General features: G+C 33.6%; 5 long non-coding RNA genes across 5 annotated transcripts; all 5 read left to right on the plus strand.

Annotated features, from left to right (window-relative positions):
* Positions 1-397: 397 nt before the first annotated feature.
* On the plus strand, positions 398-2,436 carry LOC124450573. Its single transcript, XR_006950102.1, has 2 exons — positions 398-613; positions 1,711-2,436. It is a non-coding gene; the product is annotated as an uncharacterized LOC124450573 (long non-coding RNA).
* Positions 2,437-2,614: 178 nt separating this feature from the next.
* LOC124450574 lies at positions 2,615-9,583 on the plus strand. The gene is made up of 3 exons (XR_006950103.1): positions 2,615-2,625; positions 4,520-4,525; positions 9,475-9,583. It is a non-coding gene; the product is annotated as an uncharacterized LOC124450574 (long non-coding RNA).
* Positions 4,800-6,232, plus strand: LOC124450576. Its single transcript, XR_006950106.1, has 3 exons — positions 4,800-5,140; positions 5,581-5,679; positions 5,855-6,232. It is a non-coding gene; the product is annotated as an uncharacterized LOC124450576 (long non-coding RNA).
* Positions 9,584-10,247: 664 nt separating the features above from the next.
* Positions 10,248-13,728, plus strand: LOC124450577. Its single transcript, XR_006950107.1, has 3 exons — positions 10,248-10,516; positions 10,886-10,989; positions 13,673-13,728. It is a non-coding gene; the product is annotated as an uncharacterized LOC124450577 (long non-coding RNA).
* Positions 13,729-16,237: 2,509 nt separating this feature from the next.
* On the plus strand, positions 16,238-18,218 carry LOC124450568. Its single transcript, XR_006950099.1, has 6 exons — positions 16,238-16,504; positions 16,597-16,747; positions 17,068-17,106; positions 17,226-17,249; positions 17,475-17,545; positions 17,925-18,218. It is a non-coding gene; the product is annotated as an uncharacterized LOC124450568 (long non-coding RNA).
* Positions 18,219-20,525: the final 2,307 nt, after the last annotated feature.

Raw genomic sequence — 20,525 nt, forward strand, 5'->3', positions numbered from 1 at the left:
ATCGTTAGTATGTTAAACCTTCAAAATGTGTTTGGCATGACGATTTATTTATGTAACAATGGTTTGAAAATAACATATCAGCTTAAATAGTTGCATTTCGTTTATTATATGTAGCAATAACTCCAAATTTATCTGTGTAAAATACAAAGTACTTTCAATTAGAACTATCCATCTTGTTGTTATTCTAATTAAATAAGCCCGATCTATATATAAGTTATAACTTACCTTTTTTCTTATATAAAGTTTCTCTTTATTGGCGCATGAAATCGAGTTGATATTCGTCCATGGAATAAAATTAAATTGAAACCTCAGTTTTTAACGCAAGTGCGGGAACCAATGGCGCGATTGATTGGTTGAAATAAAAAAGTATTTTTAGTGTTACTTATGTTTCACTTTCTCCCGAGTCCCCCAGACAGACATATTCCGCGCGTACAATCATTGTACAATCGAATTTGCCCGTTTGTTTATAAGTGTTTGGAAAAAGATATGCATGCGAGCAAAAATAGAATAAAAACTGTATGTAAGTGACCACTAAAGATGCAATTTCAAATAAAAAGGAGAACCGTAAATACATTGCGATAAATGTTTACAACACAGTATGAAATATACAGAGGTGAGTTAAATATATTGATGATTTAGTATAGTGGATTTTGAACTAAACCGTATTTTTCAATTTTTTATGAATTGTGATGTATAGTGAAATGTCCGAAAGGCAGCACATTTTTTTGTTCATTTTATTTTATATTTTTAAATGTCATTTCCGCATTCGTTCTAGCCCGGTTTCCATATAATTGTCTCGATCTTCAATCGTCTGAAAGCGTGCAAGGGCGATTAGAGCGATTTTATGGAAACATATTCAAGACTATCGAAACGAACGAGGCCATCAAAGCGATTACAATTGTTAAGATGGAACTCTGTTCTATCTAGACGATTAAAACGACTGCGTGCAATATCGTCCCTGCACGCTTTCAGACGACAGACGATCGAGACGATTATATGGAAACCGGGTTTTATGTGTTAAATTAGACTACACACCAATGACCCAAGAATGTAACAGAAACAAAATATTTAAACAATAGCATCAACCTCTGTTTGGTTTAATACTATGATGTTTTTCAAAGTCATACTTTAAGACTTAACATAAAGTAAGATACTTTTTTACTATTCCCAAGATATTGACTTATAATTATATATTGACTACATATAATTACTATATAATTATATATATATTGACTTGTAATTATAACTAATCTTGCATTCTGAGTTACCGATTGGAACATGGCATTATTTGCATCTTCACAAAACACTGTTACAATTTTACCTTATCATGTGCATTAAGCAAATTATATATTTCAAGTCAATACATGGAATCATAGTGCACTTTTTTATCTTTTTAATAGCATAGTAGGGTTATCAAAATGTCATAAAAGTTTAAGTTTGTTTTTGAAGCTAAATTAGTGAATGTTTCAATCTAGATGGCTTTCTATCAATGTTATCAACTATAGATTGCCTTGATTTTTGTGAGAGAAATTTAAGCAAAGGGGTTCCTTCCCTCAAATACCAATTTGAACCCTTTACTATGCCTAACTTGCATATTAATATACGTAAATGATGCATTTGAATTACAGAGTTTTGTTTTACTATGCTTGGAGTATTACAGGAATTTGTTACTTTGTTTTATATCTTCCTAATCTCTCTACATTTCTTTAGATAGCTTCAACCAACTTCTCCAAGAAGCTAGACATTACCTTTGTTTGAAAAATCGTTTGTGGCTATAGTTGAAACTTGTATTAAAGATGAAGCTAGTAGTGTGGTGAATCAACATGAGAATCTCCATTCGACAAATATAATTACCCAAAGTTGCTGCATCCTTGAGGAAACTATGGAAGCAAGGTTTGCCTATAAACAGTGCATTTTTTGGTGTCATTGATAAAGGGGTGTTTTTTATTTCACATCAACTGCATCACAACTTTGACAATTTGACTATCTTCTGTTTTGATAGGTGAAATTATAACCTGCCTTATTTTTACAACAATATTCTACCAATTCACACTTTTCCACAATTATGGAACACTTAATTTATACATTGCAGATTTTTTGCCTTAATTAAGTTATACAATGGAACTTTATGTCCATAATAGCATTTTCAAAGAAAAGACCATGACTAATGTCTGTCAAAGGAAAAAATATGAATCAAACAGAGCTAGTTGTAGTTAATAGGGAGGAAAGGGTTATTTTAAATATATGAACATGTCTGTTGTGGGTTTTCAACTCTTTGCTACCTACTGTAGGAATCAAAAGGCACAAAAAAGTCAACCTTTTTTTTATTAGTTTATTGTCATTATTTATATTGTATAATCCTTAATCACTATGGATTTCAAAAGAAACTAAATAACTAATATAGTAAAACATGTATACGATATATAAATATTAGTGTCCCCCCCCCAATCTTCAATCAATAACCGCTACGCAATAAAATGTCCTCCCCAAAAACATGTTTTCAGTCACGTTTTTTTTCTTACATAATCATCTTCTTAAAATTTTTTTCAAATTGATCCTACCATTGTTGGGACACGTTTTTAAAACATAAAACAACTATTACACTAAACCAAGCATCAACGCAAAGTAATGACAAAAATTCTATTCAATACTATTCTAAAACGATTCTATACTTACCATAAGAAAAATCTTCTCGAGATACCCACCCCCCCTTCCCCTATAATAGCGTCGAAATCATTTAACGCCTCACTGAATCCCGGTTAGCCATGCTCATATAAACAGCCCCTTAAGTGACTAATTTGCCGTTGTTAACATTTCTTTAATTGACGTCATGTCTAAAATTTTTTATTGTGATTGGCTCTTCAGGAGCATGTCATCTTCCACAAAGACTTGCGTTCAAATCACCTTCAATGCGTTTAAATAAAAAAAGTCATTAGAATTTTCAGATATTTTTACGTTTTAATGTCGTTATGCAAAGTAACGATGCATGATGTAGGTTTAGATTCATGAGACGATATTATATTAAATTTGGAACTGTACTTTAATTTTGTCCAAATATTTATTGAATCTTGAAGTCGCATCTTGCTAAATTAAGGTTAGGAGAGGGTTTAAGGATGTTTTGGTTGACTTCACCAACATCTTAATGCCCAAAACGATGATATTTGTGTTGTTTAATAGCCTGAACAACTTTAATTAATCAAGGATTTGCGTAATATCACAGAAAAATGGTCAAGTATCGTTTACATTTTACGTATATTAATGAAGGGAGAACATATTTCTTTTGTTTGGCAACAATATGTTTGTTTTTAAAAATTAGATTTGATAGATACCTGGTAATTTGTTCAAGTACGAACTTTGATTGTTTAACAATCATGTGGAACAAATACATATAATGACATGCTTAACACCATGCATAAAAATACTATTCACTTCAAGTGTTGCCACAAGTAAATCACCTGGCATCGTGGAAAGCAGATGTTGCTCACATGAGATGGAACAAGACTATACACATAGACGACAAGTATAAAGATTTGCGATTGTGCAAAGCAAAATAAAGGTGTTGCCTTCAAACCCTTTTGAAATGTTTACCCACGTACTTGCTTCGGTATCATGTATAAAAATAAATCCCACGGCTGGAAACTAAATGTAAGTGACTACGCTGACGATAAATGATTATTTGCTTCTTGATTTATCTCTATTTTGCTCTTCTGAAAATTTCAATGTTTTTTTATTGATGCTATTGACTTTTGGTTTATTTCTTCAATGTCACATTAGTCATTATTGAATAGATGCAATGATAAATACACTAAATTTGTCGTCTGTCTCCAACGCACTATGTGGTTAAGCGCTAGAGGTGCAGTTTTTTCAGATTGTTGTGAAGAATTGCAATGAACGAGATCCATAATTGTCTTTTTCTTGAATTTCTTACAATATTTTTAGTAGTCGAGAAAACTCAGGGCAAACAGAACGCATTTAAGCCCTCTCCTAACCTTAACCTAGCAAGATATGACTACAAGATGCAATAAATATTTGGACAAAATTAAAGTCTAGTTTCTACATTAATTATCGTCACTTGAATCACAACCTACAACATCATATCCCGTTACTTTGCATAACGACATATAAACGCAAAAAAATCTGAAAACTTTGACGAATTATTTTTATTTAAAAGCACCGAAGCCTTCACTGAAGGATTACTTATTGTCTTTTTGAATGGGTGACATGCTCCTAAGGAGACAATCACAAAAAATTTCAGTCATGAATTCAATTAAAGAAATGTTAACAACGATTTATTCACTTTAATGTTAGAAAATAAGGTAAATTCTCTCCTTTTTACTGACTAAGTAGTGAAGTATGAGTTACATGGAATAACAACTAGTCTTATTTGTTGGCTTTGTAATATGAAAGCTTTCACTTTAAAATGCTTCGACCACGATGTTAAGCATTTGATCGTTTGAAAGTTCTTGTTGCATCGTTCAATTTTCAAACTCAACTGACTAATGCTATTCATGAAATGTAGGTAAATGTTTTACCATTTGGATAATCAAGCAGAAAACATATTGTAACTTGCTCATCCTCTATATATCTGATTCATATTTTCTTATATCGTAGATCCCACATGTATGGAGTTGTGAAAGTCCCTTTACCACCTGTGTCATTCACTACAGTTACTCTTACTAGTTTGTCATTACTCATGTGTCATGGTGATTCATGGCCAAGAATGTTCATTTGTAGTTTGGATTCTTTGTTGATGTCAGGTGTTTGTTATTGTAATGATGATGGGCCCCATTGTTATATGAGCCCACCTAAAGGTGGTCAAATGATATTCACAGAAGATTAACTCTGCACTAAGCATTCTTTGAGTGATGATATAACTGGGGTATTGAAATGATCCCTTTTCCTTTGCTTGAAGTTACCAATTGTAAATTATGGAAATAGCGATTCATGATCTCAGTAGCTACTTTATTTGTTAATGATGCTGGTAACTTCGTGTATGGAATGGTACAAACGTTTTGAATGGACATTGTATAACGGCATATGTACGTATGAACATTAACATTGGAGTGATTGGACTAAAAACGTACTGTATTCTACGAAAATGGAAAACAAGCGAGAGGAAAAACACAATCCATGTCTTGAGGTTTGTAGCTTGAGTGGATGAGTGTTAAAATTAACTTCTATAAGTAGTAACTGCATGAGATAGTCGAAAAGGATACTGATTCTTTTATGTAGAGGGTTTTACCAGATCCACCGGTTTTCCCTCACATTTCGTTTTGTTTTGGAAAAACAGTGTCCTCATTTGGGGCCAAGCGAATATTTTATCAGAACACTATTTATTGTAGCTATCATGAACATTCACGTTTCTTTTCTTCATTTCATGGCCTTTGGGTATACCTCCCAAAACACTGCGTTTATTAAATACATGACATACATTTTAAGAAAATAGGTACGCAATGCGTACATGTTAGCCTGCAAGTATATAGCTACTGAATGAAGTAGATTTAATCAACATAGATAAAACAAAATTATATATTTAATATTATTCCTGTCAAACTTTTCAAGATTTGAAAATGCTTTTAGTTATATGACCAGGTAATTTCCTAACCCTGGAATCCGTTACTATACTACCAAGTATTTGCAGCTGCTGGAATCCGATACTACAATCGTTGAAGATCGAAGGTGAATAATTTTAGAATATCTCAAATCTTTTCTTGTTTTACGAAAAAATAGCCTACACCGAAGAAAGCCATTAAAATGCTTGATGCATTTCCACAAAAATGACAACAAACACCGGTTACACCACTTAACCTAATTCATTAAATCTCTTGGAAGCAACGTCATTGCATTTCTTTAGATCGCTATTGGAGCCAGTGTCCTTCTGCCAGAAATAAAGTGGAAGATCACATTCACTGACTTAAATGGTTCAGCCCGTCGGCCTGTTGTGCATACTTTTGGTCCTTAACTTGAAGTTCCAAGCACCTATCAGTGCTAAATGAAGTAGCGGAAGATTCTTTATCCATTCTTCGCGAGAAAAGTTCATGGACGTTCGATATTGTCTAGTGAGGACGTTAAAGTCATATCTACACATCTAAGTTCCCGTTTGCACTATACCGGATTGCTATCGTAGCAGGTTGAATATTCTTTATATTAAAAGGCAGGGAAATTGTTCAATGTCAGAAACACAATCAAATGGACTAAATCTATCAGCTTAATAGGCTTTTACTCCGAGCAGTTACCCTTAAAAGCAAATGAAGATGTCGTGATCAGCGAATACGGTATAGTGTAAACGCAGCCTAAATATTATATGACATTCCGATATTGTATTTGCTGTTTGTGGTGAAAACCATAATATACTGTTGAAACAATTATTTCACCAACTGATTGAATTATTATTTGTATTTTGTAGAAACTATAAATATCTGCTTTAGTTAGCTTTCAGTCTGGGTTTTTTTGCAACAACCATGTAGGATTTTGTCATCACTTCCTTAACAGTATTGTAACGTATAAAAGTGCTTGTAGTTTTGTTTTAATAATTTCTACTAATGTAATATTGTATTGCTTCTTCGATCTTGTGAATGTAAGCTCGGAGTATTAAGTAGCTAGCAATTAACATGTAAACAATTTGTGTTTGTGTATTTTTGTTTGTGTTCGTGTACTTTTGTTTGTGTTCGTGTACTTCTGTTTGTGCTCATGTATTGTGCTTATGGTCATCCTTATCGCGGTAGCTTGATTGCAATTTTTCTTAACCGCACGACTAACATCTGTATCAAACGCATGTAGAGATATAAGTAAAGGAATATTTTGGAATATTATAGGAAGCTAATGAAATTTGCATAATTTTACTTGATTAACTTGTGAACATGTCCTATTTCTTATTGCGAGATCATCTTTATATCTATCATAAATGAAATTTCGCTCTATAAATTGTCTAAGAATTTTCGATGAATTAATACGTCATTTTCAATGAATAAGAACGTTTCAATATAGTGAGTCTCAAGTTGTGATTCTTTTTTCATGCAGAGAACTACCTATGATATATAGTGAAGGTCCTTTATCACTGGTGATGCAAAACGTAAAATGATTTGACAAAAACGTGGAATCAAGCGATCACAAAACCATATAATTTGATCATGAAAACGCAGGAAATAGCGTTTTCGACCCCTATTTTCAATTTTTCAATTTTTCCAGGGAGATCGTGTCCGGCGTGAGATTGTGTCTCAAGCCTGCATCTGCCCCAACGAAGCCCATAAAACAATGGAAGTCTATAGTTTTTTCGTGTCTTGCTGGGTGAATATTTTATTGACAAAAGGAACAGGCAATAGTTAAACTGTCATTTTTTCCAGGAGAAGTTGACATTATAATTTAGTTTGTGATTTTATATGAAGTAAAAGAGCATCAAATATATGAACACATAATACTGCCTTTTATCTATTTAATATTATATTCATATTATTTTGAAACATATCGTAATTAATTCATTTTGTTACATTCGGACACAAATACATGTCATACAGACACGACGAAGCTGTGTCATCATTAATATTTACACAATAAAAGCTCATGATTGTATTAATAATATTTTACAAAAAAGTGAGGTACACACTACTAAAATTTATGTCATCCTGGGGTAGAAATCTCAGTGGTGTCGAGGGGCAACTGCTTCCCCATTTTTTGTCAAATCGCCGATTTTGTCGGAGATTTGAAAACAACTTAATGTACTGAAATACATAGAAATAATGCAAGAGCAGTGAAGAGTGAATAATTCCACTTGGTAATTCATGCATAAACCTTATTATTTTTAATCTATTTTCTTTGTATGTGCTGTTAGTTGCCAGAGAGCTATAACTGCCTCCATCGATTCTAATATTCAGTGAATCGATCTTTGAAAACAGATAATAAAAATGATTTATAAATTTTGTTGATAATAAAAGAATTTTTGAGGTTTATCAAGGAATTCTCAAACCCCCCAAAAATTGTCGAAAAATTTCGACGCTTTGAGCCCCCCTGCCGCCAAAAAATGAATTTCCAAATCCGTTGGGAAAAATCACACTTCACGTGGCGTCTTTTCATCCGCTAATCAACTATTTTCAATGTCAAAAATGTGGAAGAAAACAAACCTTGTTCATCGCCACTCCAGTCTCCTGTACGGGCAATGCGAAGCCGTTCAATTTCGTGGCGAAGACTTTCGTGGTGACTTGAAATGCAAATATCGTTGGAAGATGGAGTGATTGGTGACTCCGAATAGATCTTAGTAAACTCATCACCAGTGATGTTGGTCAAGTCATTATCATCTGGGTTTACATATAATGAGTGGGACTGAGGTTGAGTGGACTCAAAAAGAGACAACTCGTCTTCCTCAAGATTACTATTGACAATTATCATTGCTCTCTACGTTGAAAAAGTTTGAGTGGTTAAGTTAAAAATATAGAAAATGCCAATAAAAATAAAAACTGTTAAATTGCCAATAACTATTAAACCAGCATTATTGTTTGTTAACAATTCTGTTTGTTTAGTTTTCTTAAAAAAATTTAGAAAAATGATTTGCTGAGCATTAAGTTATTTTTTCGTGGATATATATTCTGGGTTTTTTTACGTGCATTGATACCATACTTTGCTATCGCTATCAGGAAAAATATTCCTGTACTTGAATCATAAATTAGACATGTTTCGACATCTTATGATGCCATCTTCAGTACGAGTGAAATAATAAGTGATACAAGGTTTACATAAAAGTAATATTGTACATAAATTACAACAATAAAAAGGAAATTAGATAAATTAATGGGGAGCGTCCAAGCGTATTATAAACTAAATATTGGCACACACTTATAAGCACACACTTGTAGGCACACACTTATAGGCACACACTTTTATAGGCACACATATACGCACACAATGGCACACACTTCACACATTTATAGGCACACACTTTTATAGGCACACACTTATAGGCACACACTTATAGGCACACACTTTTATAGGCACACACTTATAGGCACACACTTATAGGCACACACTTATTTGCACACACCACAGATCTAATAATACACTAGATACTGCCATACAAGTTGAAGCCGGGCAAATTTATTTCCGGAGCCCCAAAGTAGTGAGAATCAATATGACGTTGTATTAGAAAATATGTGGTCCAAGTTAATATCTCGCAATTATTAGCAAATCGCGAAGGTTGCATCAACTTTTTTGCACTATTTATTAAATAAATCATTGTGACTAAAGTTTGTAAGAAAAAAATTGCAGAATACGCCAATACATCGCCGTAAAATTGATTTCAAGTGTAGCTCGATTTGAAAGCATCAGCAGCGACGAAGGCTTAAGTACTGGAATTTGCACATTTAAATATCGTATCACAGCACAATCTGCGATAGTGTGGCTTAGTTCGATTTACACGTTAGAGATATTATGGGGAAAAAGAACTTGATATTTTTTGTATCCAATAATTTCTAGTTAAATAAGGAGGGGCGCCCTATCTGTTGTAACCAAATAAGTTTTATGTTGTCAATAAGTTATTGGAATTGTCAAGGTTAGCCGAGAAGTTCATTAAATATTCAACAATTAACAAATTCAATAAACATTGGGAATAATCAATCATTGTAACTGTACATTAACTTTATTCGTAAGTATGCTTAACATATTGGTCAATGAGCAATGTGTAAATTGGTTATATTCAACGGAATTTTTTATCCCTCTTTTTGTTTCTAAGCACAGTAGATCTGAGATTCATCGTATATATTAATCACATTCTGCTTCTCCTAGCCTTGATAACTTTCTTATGTAATCAACACCTTGGTCCTTTGGGCTTTTAATTCTTGGAAAAAATGTTTTGAAAAAACAATTTCTAAGATGTTGCTGTTTCCGTAGAGCAAGTAATATAATGACTTTAAAAAAGTTATCTATAAAATGGCCATTTTCAGCCGTCTAGAGATCTGAATTTTCAAAGTTTTCTCATGATTTTGCTTCCTCAGATCATTTGCTCATCTAATCATCTAGAGCATATATTTCTTGAACTAAGAATTCCTATTGGAAAAGAAAAAATCATGTATCACAACTTCGTAAAGCATTGTAAACCTTCGTAAGTGAGGGCCTGGGGGATGTTAAAGTAAAATGACACGTGACATCATCAATGACATGCGTGGGCGAATAATGTGTGGTCACAGAATAAGGATTGTAACGTATCTATTCTGTGTTGTGGAATAAATATATCAATATAGCGTCGGCCTTTGGGCTTTATTTTTTTCGCCTCGCTTCGGCTTTGCCAATGGGCCAGTAGCTTTAGAATTTGTACTAGAAATTAGTTTTTTCTAATACGAAGAACTTGCTGTTCTATTATTTTCTTCTCACATTCTAAGTAGCCTTATGTCATTGTCGTGAGTTACATTAAGATCTGACGACGCATTTCACCAAAGTATTTGACTGCTTCGAAATATGGACGAACAACTAACAAGCAATCATCGAAGGCAAACCCAAGCAGATTTTCGTGTACCTTTGACTTCTTCTACAGGTTTGGATGATTCATGAACTTTCTCTAAAATATATTCTTTTGAATATCTTATGTAGTTAAAATATTTTAGCATTTCGATACGATGTGTTGTTTTGAAGTGTCGAACTTGCGTAATGGCGTTGAATTATACGAGCATAGCTCATAGCCGAACCATTTCAAGTTGTTTAGTGTTTGAATCACATCTTCCGCGCTTTGGATGTATTTTATAAGCAAATTTAGTGATATTGAATTATAATGTGAAAAGAAATATAATGTATTTCCGCTTGTAAAAGAAAGCGTCAGCAAGAAATTTCGTTTGCGGTTATCAATATACTGAATATAGTGATGTTGTTCAACATATACTAATCACAATAATGGATGTTTGTTTAGAGTTTTAAGACTTGGTGTAGTTTATGGCTTTATTTTTCGTGGAGTCTTACTGTCTTGTGTTCAAACAGTAGATCCAGGTGGTCCTATTGAAACAATTAGTAAAGGTTTGTCAAATTATTCATCCACTTTACAAACGTCTTTCAAGTAAGTTTTTTTACGTACGTCGTCGTGTACACCATGTGCCATGTGTTTCCGCTTTGGAAGCCAACATCAATATTTTTGAATTTTGATTTGAATGCTATAATTTTAAGTCGTTCGAAAGTAATTTTCTAAATTGGTGAGTGAACTATTGCCGTAAGTTTGAAGCCTAAAATTAAAACTGTAGACGAGACTTGGGCCTGTTTCATACGTCGCATTTTACATGAGCCGAATACATTTAAAAGATAATGAGGAATTTTATCTCAATTTCTTTTGCCTCTAATGCATTTGGTGCATGTAAAATGCGACGTATGAAACAGGCCTTGGTATCTCATAATTCTCAGTTGACAGCACGCTAAAGCTCGAAAGTTTTTAAATCTTGTAAAAGCATGTCTTGTGGTCTTAACTCTTGAGGAAAAGTTTACTTCTTTAGACCGAAATGAAAGTACGTAACACAACATTATTTCTCTTGACTGAGCAAATCTTATAATGAAAAAATGGTGGCCTCTTCTTACGAAGTAATCAAAACTAAACGGTCTAGAAACTATGTTAGTAACGAATAAGTCGTAGAATCAAAATTATTTTTATTAAGAGTTCTTGAAAAGTTTCATGACTTTTTGATAAATTATGACAAAATTTCAAAAGTCTAAGTGTAAGTCAAGTGTAAGTTGCCAAATTCTTTGTAATTTTATTATTCCTGCATTAGTTTTGCAAATTCAGATTCAAATTCCGAACAACTCCGTAGTTCGTACTAAAGCAGCAGAAAGTGAAGCGTTTTCACAAATTATGTGTTTTAAGCTGTGAACAAGCGGTCTATTGGTCTGTATCTAAGATACTGCGTAGCAGGAGAGTCGTGGGGAGCATACCATCACTTCGTCTATTATCAAGCAATGATTTGAGTAAAATTCAGCGTCCTTTCAAATAGTGTATACACTTGTGCTATTGTCCCCCCCCCCTTCTCCACTTGAACGAGCTTTCCTCAGGAAGGAGTGCGTTGTTAGGTCAGTTTCAAACGTCGAAATTTACATCAACCGAATGCATTGAAAATAAAAGTTTTACTGTATGTAAAGTTAAGCTATTTGCAACTTAGGTAGCGCGCTATCTGTCTGAAGTAAATGCAAACACTTGAGTAACAGAGTTTGAATGAATAAGAATAAATCAGTGTAGCTTGTTCCCAATACGACTTTAAACGCAGCAGGATTAAGGGATTGTTCACATGAGCCAAGTAGCCGGGATTCAGCGAAGCGTTAAAGCATTTTGGCAAATGAAAAAGATTAAATACTTCACAATAAAAACCTTATTTGAGCAATTTCTTTGCAAATTTACAAAACCTTTAAAAATCAAAACAAATATTTTAGTCTGATTTGAAAATTGAAACTGGAATGACTTATGACGCTTAAGAAAAGGTTGTAAATTTTGCACTTAAACTTTTTACTCCTTTCACTTCCTCAAAATCATTTCACGCCTCGCTGAATCCCGGTTACTCGGGCTCATGTGAACAGCCCTTAACTAAAAGTTTTTTATGGCTACCTGAAAAAAGAACAAATATACAGGTATAAATTATATCCTGTAGAACCAACGTAATTAATCTTGTCGTAGCATAAAACCACAGTATATAGAACATACATTAGAGCCACTGCATTCAATTTTTTTGTGCCACGCGTATCTCATTGCGCATGTGATTATCATAGTGGCAGCCAGTCAATTGCTTTTTTTACTAATAGTTGCACTGAGCTGGCAAATGACAGCCAGTAATCTAAATATACAACAGCAAGTTGCACAGCAAAGTGGACGTACTGTGTATTCCCTATACTGTGATAAAACAATGGAACATGTCGTGCATCACAGCTTAAATAATCAGTAGCGTTGTGAGATGAGTACTCATTGCTGTCTTATCTCTTGAAGTAATTAGGGGCGTTAAAAACTTCTCTTTTATTAAAAAATACTTTGGAAAGTTTCACTTGATGTTTAAAATGCAAATTATAAAAAAGGAAACTCTGAATCACTATTCATAAGGATTTAGAAGCACATTTGCGCCATAACTGTCATAAATTTTAATATTAGATCGAGCGAGAAAAATTCTTACTCAAGCCAAGTGCATTCGTTCTAAATATAAGTATTTTAATATAATTTTAGTCGTGCTGTACTAGTGTGGTTATTATTAGATATACATCATTTTTTACATGAATTAGATAAGTTTGGGTTAGCCTCTTGGGGCTAACAAATGATTTTACATACGCATGTAAAAAATACGTATGCGAAAAAAATCAAGAAACCATCATATGTAGATTGCATTTTCTTAAAACATTGATATAATCACTATTAGTCACTATATAAAGCATCAAAAAACATAACCTTTGAGGTCATAATATAAGTTATTAAAAAGATATTTTTAAATTTAAATATCATAATTCATGCAATAAACGATTTATTATCATCATAAACTTATAAAACTTGATAAAACTTCAGATTCAATCATGCAATTACTTTTTGGAATGAGCGTTACACAATCAAGCACTAAATGATAACGAATGTTTAGTCTACAAATGTTTGTACGAATGAATGAAGTATATGCATTTAGAAATTCACCACAATCTAAAATTGTTCTTCTAAATCATTTTTCGTCATATCAATGTCATAATTTTACAGTTTTTCACTTTCATGGATTGGGAGGAATGGGTTTATGGCAACACCTTGTTCAAAATCATGCTGTTCCTCACTTTCCTGGATTGGAAGGAGTAGGTTTATGGCAACACCTTGTTCAAAATCATGCTGTTCCTCACTTGCTTTGATTGGAAGGAGTAGGTTTATGGCAACACCTTGTTCAAAATTATGCTGTTCCTCACTTGCTTCGATTGGAAGGAGTAGTTTTTTGGCAACACCTTGTTCAAAATCATGCTGTTCCTCACTTTCTTCGATTGGAAGGAGTGGGTTTATGGCAACACCTTGTTCAAAATTATGCTGTTCCTCACTTGCTTCGATTGGAAGGAGTAGGTTTATGGCAACACCTTGTTCGAAATTATTCTGTTCCTCACTTGCTTTGATTGGAAGGAGTAGGTTTATGGCAACACCTTGTTCAAAATTATTCTGTTCCTCACTTGCTTTGATTGGAAGGAGTAGGTTTATGGCAACACTTTGTTCAAAATGATGCTGTTCCTCACTTGCTTCGATTGGAAGGAGTAGGCTTATGGCAACACCTTGTTAAATTTATACTGTTCCTCACTTTCTTGGATTGGAAGGAGTAGGTTTATGGCAACACCTTGTTCAAAATTATGCTGTTCCTCACTTGCTTCGATTGAAAGGAGTGGGTTTATGGCAACACCTTTTTCAAAGTTTTGCTGTTCCTCACTTGCTTCGATTGGAAGGAGTAGGTTTATGGCAACACCTTGTTCAAAATTATGCTGTTCCTCACTTGCTTCGATTGGAAGGAGTAGGTTTATGGCAACACCTTGTTCAAAATTATGCTGTTCCTCACTTGCTTCGATTGAAAGGAGTAGGTTTATGGCAACACCTTGTTCAAAATTATGCTGTTCCTCACTTGATTCGATTGGAAGGAGTCGGTTTATGACAACACCTTGCTCAAAATTATACTGTTCCTCACTTTCTTCAATTGGAAGGAGTGGGTTTATGGCAACACCTTGTTCGAAATAGGCTGTTCCTCACTTTCTTCAATTGGAAGGAGTAGGCTTATGGCAACACCTTGTTCAAAATTAGGCTGTTCCTGACTTTCTTCAATTGGAAGGAGTGGGTTTATGGCAACACCTTGTTCGAAATTAGGCTGTTCCTGACTTTCTTCAATTGGAAGGAGTGGGTTTCTTGCAACACCTTGTTCAAAATTTTGCTGTTCCTCACTTGCTTCGATTGGAAGGAGTAGGTTTATGGCAACACCTTGCTCAAAATTATGCTGTTCCTCACTTTCTTCAATTGGAAGGAGTGGGTTTATGGCAACATCTTGTTTGAAATTAGGCTGTTCCTCACTTTCTTCAATTGGTAGGAGTGGGTTTATGGCAACACCTTGTTCGAAATTAGGCTGTTCCTCACTTTCTTCAATTGGAAGGAGTGGGTTTATGGCAACACCTTGTTCAAAATTATGCTGTTCCTCACTTTCTTCAATTGGAAGGAGTGAGTTTATTGCAAAACCTTGTTCAAAATCATACAGTTCCTCACTTTCCTGGATTGGGAGGAGTGGGTTTATGGCAACACCTTGTTCAAAATTATGCTGTTCCTCATTTTCCTGGATTGGGAGGAGTGAAATAGCTATGACTGCCTCCATCGATTCTAATATTCAGTAAATCGATCTTTGAAAACAGATGATAAAAATTATTTATGAAATTTTGTTGATAATAAAACAATTTTTGGGGTTTGTCAAGGAATTCTCAAAACCCCTCAAAAATTGTCGAGAAATTTCGACGCTTTGAACCAAGCCCCCCCTTCTGCCTCCAAAAACTGAATTTCCAAATCTGTTGGGGAAACATCACACTTCACGTGGCGTCTTTTCATCCCCTAATGTACTGTTTTCAATGTCAAAAATGTGGACAAAAACAAAATGGGTTCACATATGATGAGTGGAACTGGGGTTGAGTGGACTCAAAAAGAGACAACTCGTCTCTCAAGATTACTATTGTCAATTATCATTGCTCTCTACATTGAAAAAGTTTGAGTGGTTAAGTTAAAAATATAGAAAATGTCAATAAAAATAAAAACTGTTAAATTGCCAATAACTATTAAACCTGCATTATTGTTTGTTAACAGTTTTGTTTGTTTGGTTTTCTTAAGAAATTTAGAAAAATGATTTGCTGATTATTTGATTTGCTGATTTGCTGATTTGCTGATTTGAAGTTATGTTTCCCTGGATATATACTCTGGTTTTTTTACGTACATTGATACCGTACTTTACGATCGCTATCTGGAAAAAATATTCCGGTATTTGAATCATAAATTAATATAGAAAGAGATTACTTCTATTTTATCATTATATACTGTTAAATTCTACCAGTCCTGTTCAAGCGAATGCCACGATGCTGAATCTGTACTGAATACATGATTCATCCGTATCGGATTCGCAAATCGCTATCAGACAATGAATTCAAGTTGATCGAGAAAAAATATTTACACATATCCAATTTCTTCCCAGAAATGATTTCGTCATTTCCCCTCAAACAATTCGCGCTCTTTTCTGACATGCTTTCATAGTTATATGGCGGCAAACAAAAGGTCGACAGTTGAAATGTCAGTGTATTTTGTGTAGAGTGGTTGAACTGCTACCGTAGTGAATCATAATGTTTGATTTAAATTGTGTACATGGAAACAGACCGGGGCAGTGCTCCATCGAAATTTGAGCGAACTCGAAGAATCTGTATGTCCAATGCTACCAGAGGCGATCGTGCAGCGTGGATGACATACACTGGACTAATCTTTCTCTAATCGTTGTACATGGAAACTGCTAATATAATCGTTGTACATTGAAACTGCTAATATAAGGTAAAATATTTGCGATAAAAGCATTGAATGATTGTGGACAGTTGAAAAAGTTGATGGTTACAAAGTTGTCGTGAAATTCTTTATCACTGTAGTGAAATTTGAGCTCCTTATCATGTGACAACTATAATAGAAGGTATGCAGAAATCTTTCAAAATCAGTACATGGTAGTACAATGAAATAAATCACAAATCGGCTGAAGTCCGTTTGGCAGGATACATGTGACATGGATGGATTTACATGCAGGTGAATGGGGTACTACACCCCAAACACTAGATTTCACCCCCTAACTAAATTGTTCGCCCCTCTAATGAACATTTTAATTACCACTCCCCAATTTTTAGTAAAACATATCAGCAGTATGGTTGAGTTTTCAGGGCAAAATTACTACTTTCTACACAACCTTTGATGGCTACACTTCTAGACCACCATAAATTATAGACCCTTACATTGCCTTACATCACTTCCTTACCAGCACCCCCCCAAAAAATTGCTAGCACCACCCCTGTAAAGAATATAAAAATTTGTCCTTAGAGATGTCAAACTTAAATGTATTTTCTTAATAGGTAGCATGGTCTATGTAAGTCTGAAATTAATAGGAGAAAGTAAGCACAGACGAACTCATTATTTTGAGGGGGCTCCCCAACAGCCCCCCGTCTGGTTTAACTGCTCTTTAAATTACATGTTTCACTTGTAAATAAATCTACTTTATTCATATTTTTAGGTGTTTTGAAACATTTTCAGAGAGGTTAGTCAACATTAATGATCATCTCATATCTCAAGTTATTATGCTGCAACTAGGATTTGTAGTTAATGAAAAAATGTTCTAAACAGATATTATTATGGTGCAGAATCTTGAAGCTGTCTATTCTTTGGTGCATTAAAGCAATTATTGTTTGTAATTTTATGCAAATTCAGATGCAAACATAACAATTAGCTTGTGATCATTTGTTCAAATTATTTCTCATTTCAGGACTTAAGTCGAAGTTAAGTGGACCAAAACCAATTAAAACTCACTGACAATTGTAAGCATGGCTTTACTTGGTGAGTGCTCATTGCATATCGCTCAAAAATTATGAAGTGCAAAATTAAGTTACTCAAAATGCTTAAATTCAACCTTTGTGCACTTGACCACCATTTTTGCTCAAGATAACCTTGATTTGAAAATTTTTCTTTTGGTGTGGTTTCTCTTTTAAAATTTGTAGTAGCCACAATCTGCAAGTAAGCAACATGATGTTTGCCTTAAAATGTTACCTTAGAGAGCATTTCATTGCATATCAGCATTTCAATCAAGCTTAAGTTGCCAAGAATATATGCCAGGCTTCTAAACAATTTGATATTATTTATGAAACAATATTTTTCGTCGACACCACCTTGAACATGAGAATGTAGAAATCTTTTATACTAATTTCATCAACTGTAGCACCAACTTTCAAATAAAGAAGCCCTAGTACCTCTGGTCTGTGGCAAACCATGAGGTTTAAAAATGACCATACCTCGCTGGCGTGCGGTTGTACTATTAACGTAGCGACGTATAAATGTACCTTCGTTAGAATGTTAGTGTAATAAATCACCAAAATGCGTTTTCCACGATGAAAATGCGATTGTAACAATGTTTTGAAAATAACAAATCAGCTTATTTACCAACATTCTGTTTATAATCATGTAGCGTTAATTGCAAATTTATTGGTGTGAAATAGAACGTACTTTCATAGAAGTGCGCATTTTGTGTAATTCTGTAGAATTCCGATCTTACCTTCCGAAGAATCCGAACTTTTTGATTTTCTTTCCTAGACTCGGATAATTCTCTTTGTTGAAACGCGTAGGTGGCTGTAGGTATTGTTTGAACGCGAAAATTTCCCGCCGCTCTTTGATTGGGTGATTTCGTTGATACCAATCGTAGATGTAAATATGAGGGCTTTGGTAAATATACCTGTGATTGGTCGATATTAGCTTAAGCCAAAAACATTTGCAACATATCATCCCCCTCCCTTCCCCCCTTACAAAGCAATAGTCTTGGTGCTCATGCCAGCGGAAGTAGTCGTTTCAATACGTGATTTAACATTTTTTCCTTAATCTTGTGTTTTTGTCATCGTTTATGGGGTTGTTTGGTTGTATGAGTTATGAAAAATTATATGTGTGTATGAAATTTATGAAATGAAAGAGAAAAGAAATCGTCAGAATGTGCGCGCGAGCGATGCAATTTTCAAACGTCGCATGCTTCATGATTCCGTAAACACATCGTCATTAATGTCTGTAAAACGTACAGTGGTAAGTAAAGTTTTTTAATGATTTATAATATAGATTTTGAACAAAATTATCTGGCGAGTGCATTTTATTTTATATTTGGTCATAAATGAAACAGTAATTTTGAACATTTTATGAATTATGCTGTAGAATGTTGTCATTGTTATTGAGGTTTAGTTGAGAAGGACCTAAAAGGCAACACATTTGTTTTTTTTATTCATTTTATTTTAAATTTTAATTTATCAACGCTGCATTCGTTTATGTGTTAAATGAGACAACACGTCTTTGAATATAATGGTAGCAAAATATTTAAACAAAAGCAACAACCTCAGTTTGGATTTAATCAAATTAATGCCCAGTACAATTATATTTTTGAAAACTTTGAAATACTTTGAGACTTATTATAAAGTTACCAGTCACACAACATCTCTTACTAATCTTGCATTCTGAAATATCTGTTGGAACATGGCATTTTTTGCTTCTTCACAAAAACACTGTATATGTTGGTTTTATAAATTGTTATATGTATGTATGTATGATCTCAAAAGCACCAGATTAATTATGAATTTGAAATAAACAATAAAATTTTTTATTATAAACATGTTTCAACTTTCCAGTCTACTGAAGTTGACTTAATGTAAGTTGATGTTTACAATAAAAAAGTTGTCGCTTAATTTGTTATTTAAAATGCGTAATTGTTATATGTGTTGGGTTTTTAATTCACCTGACCATTTAGTACATTTTTGAACAATGAAAAATCAAATTTGAATCTTGGAAAAGGTGACCATGTCTACTTAATGTAGGTGTACTGTACAGGAAAGGTCACTTAAATAGTATTTATATTTTGAATTTTTGGGACAATTGCCACACAATTGGCAAAAATAACCACTGTATGAAAAAATGTATGCTCCAAACAGATGTTTTCAAACAAGTCACTTTCTTACATAATTCATTCATATTTAAATTGTTATACATCAAGATTGTTCAGTTGTAGGGAAAAGTGTTTCAGTTCCTAAGTCCCTGACATAAAACAACTATATTACAATAAACCAAGCACCCACAAAGTAATAAAAAAATTACATTTAAGACAATTCATTTAAGAAAGACTGCCAAAAATAAATCCAGTGCCACATCTTCCTCTATGGTATGTCAAAACTACACATTATTATTCCCAATTGCTAATTATTGCTCTAACTAGTAAATCAAATGAATACAATATTTGTCACATTATCACTGTCTTGAGAAATTACATTTTTATTGTCTTTCACATGTATAAATATTCTGCTTTAGTACATGTTTCTCTTGCTAGAAACTCTTTAAGAAGAAATTTCTTTACTCAAGAATTTTAAAATGAAACAAATAAACTAAAGACTGCTGAATCTTATGGCAAAGACAGTAAATATTCTGAAGATGGTATGTAAAAATAACAAATTTGTAAGAAATTTATAATGTACAAACTTACGAGTGGCGAACGTTTGACATTTTCTAAAGAAATGAGTTCTACAGAACTTGCAGAACTCGTTATAAATGTAAAATATGGGCTGGCCCTATATCAAAATTTTGTGTTACTAGGCATAGTAAGAATGTGAGAAAGTTTCATACTTGTATCATTAAAGTGAAGAATTTTGTCATTAACAGCTGGACTATAACGTTTGATATTTTCTAAAGAAATGAGTTCTACAAAATCAGCATAGCCTGTTGATAGATGTCTCGAAAGCAGACTGGGATTTTTTCTCTCTAGAACAGAGCATGTGCTCAATACTGCCAACAATTACAA

Source organism: Xenia sp. Carnegie-2017, unplaced genomic scaffold (assembly GCF_021976095.1).
Source record: "Xenia sp. Carnegie-2017 unplaced genomic scaffold, XeniaSp_v1 HiC_scaffold_24, whole genome shotgun sequence".
NCBI lineage: Eukaryota > Metazoa > Cnidaria > Anthozoa > Malacalcyonacea > Xeniidae > Xenia > Xenia sp. Carnegie-2017.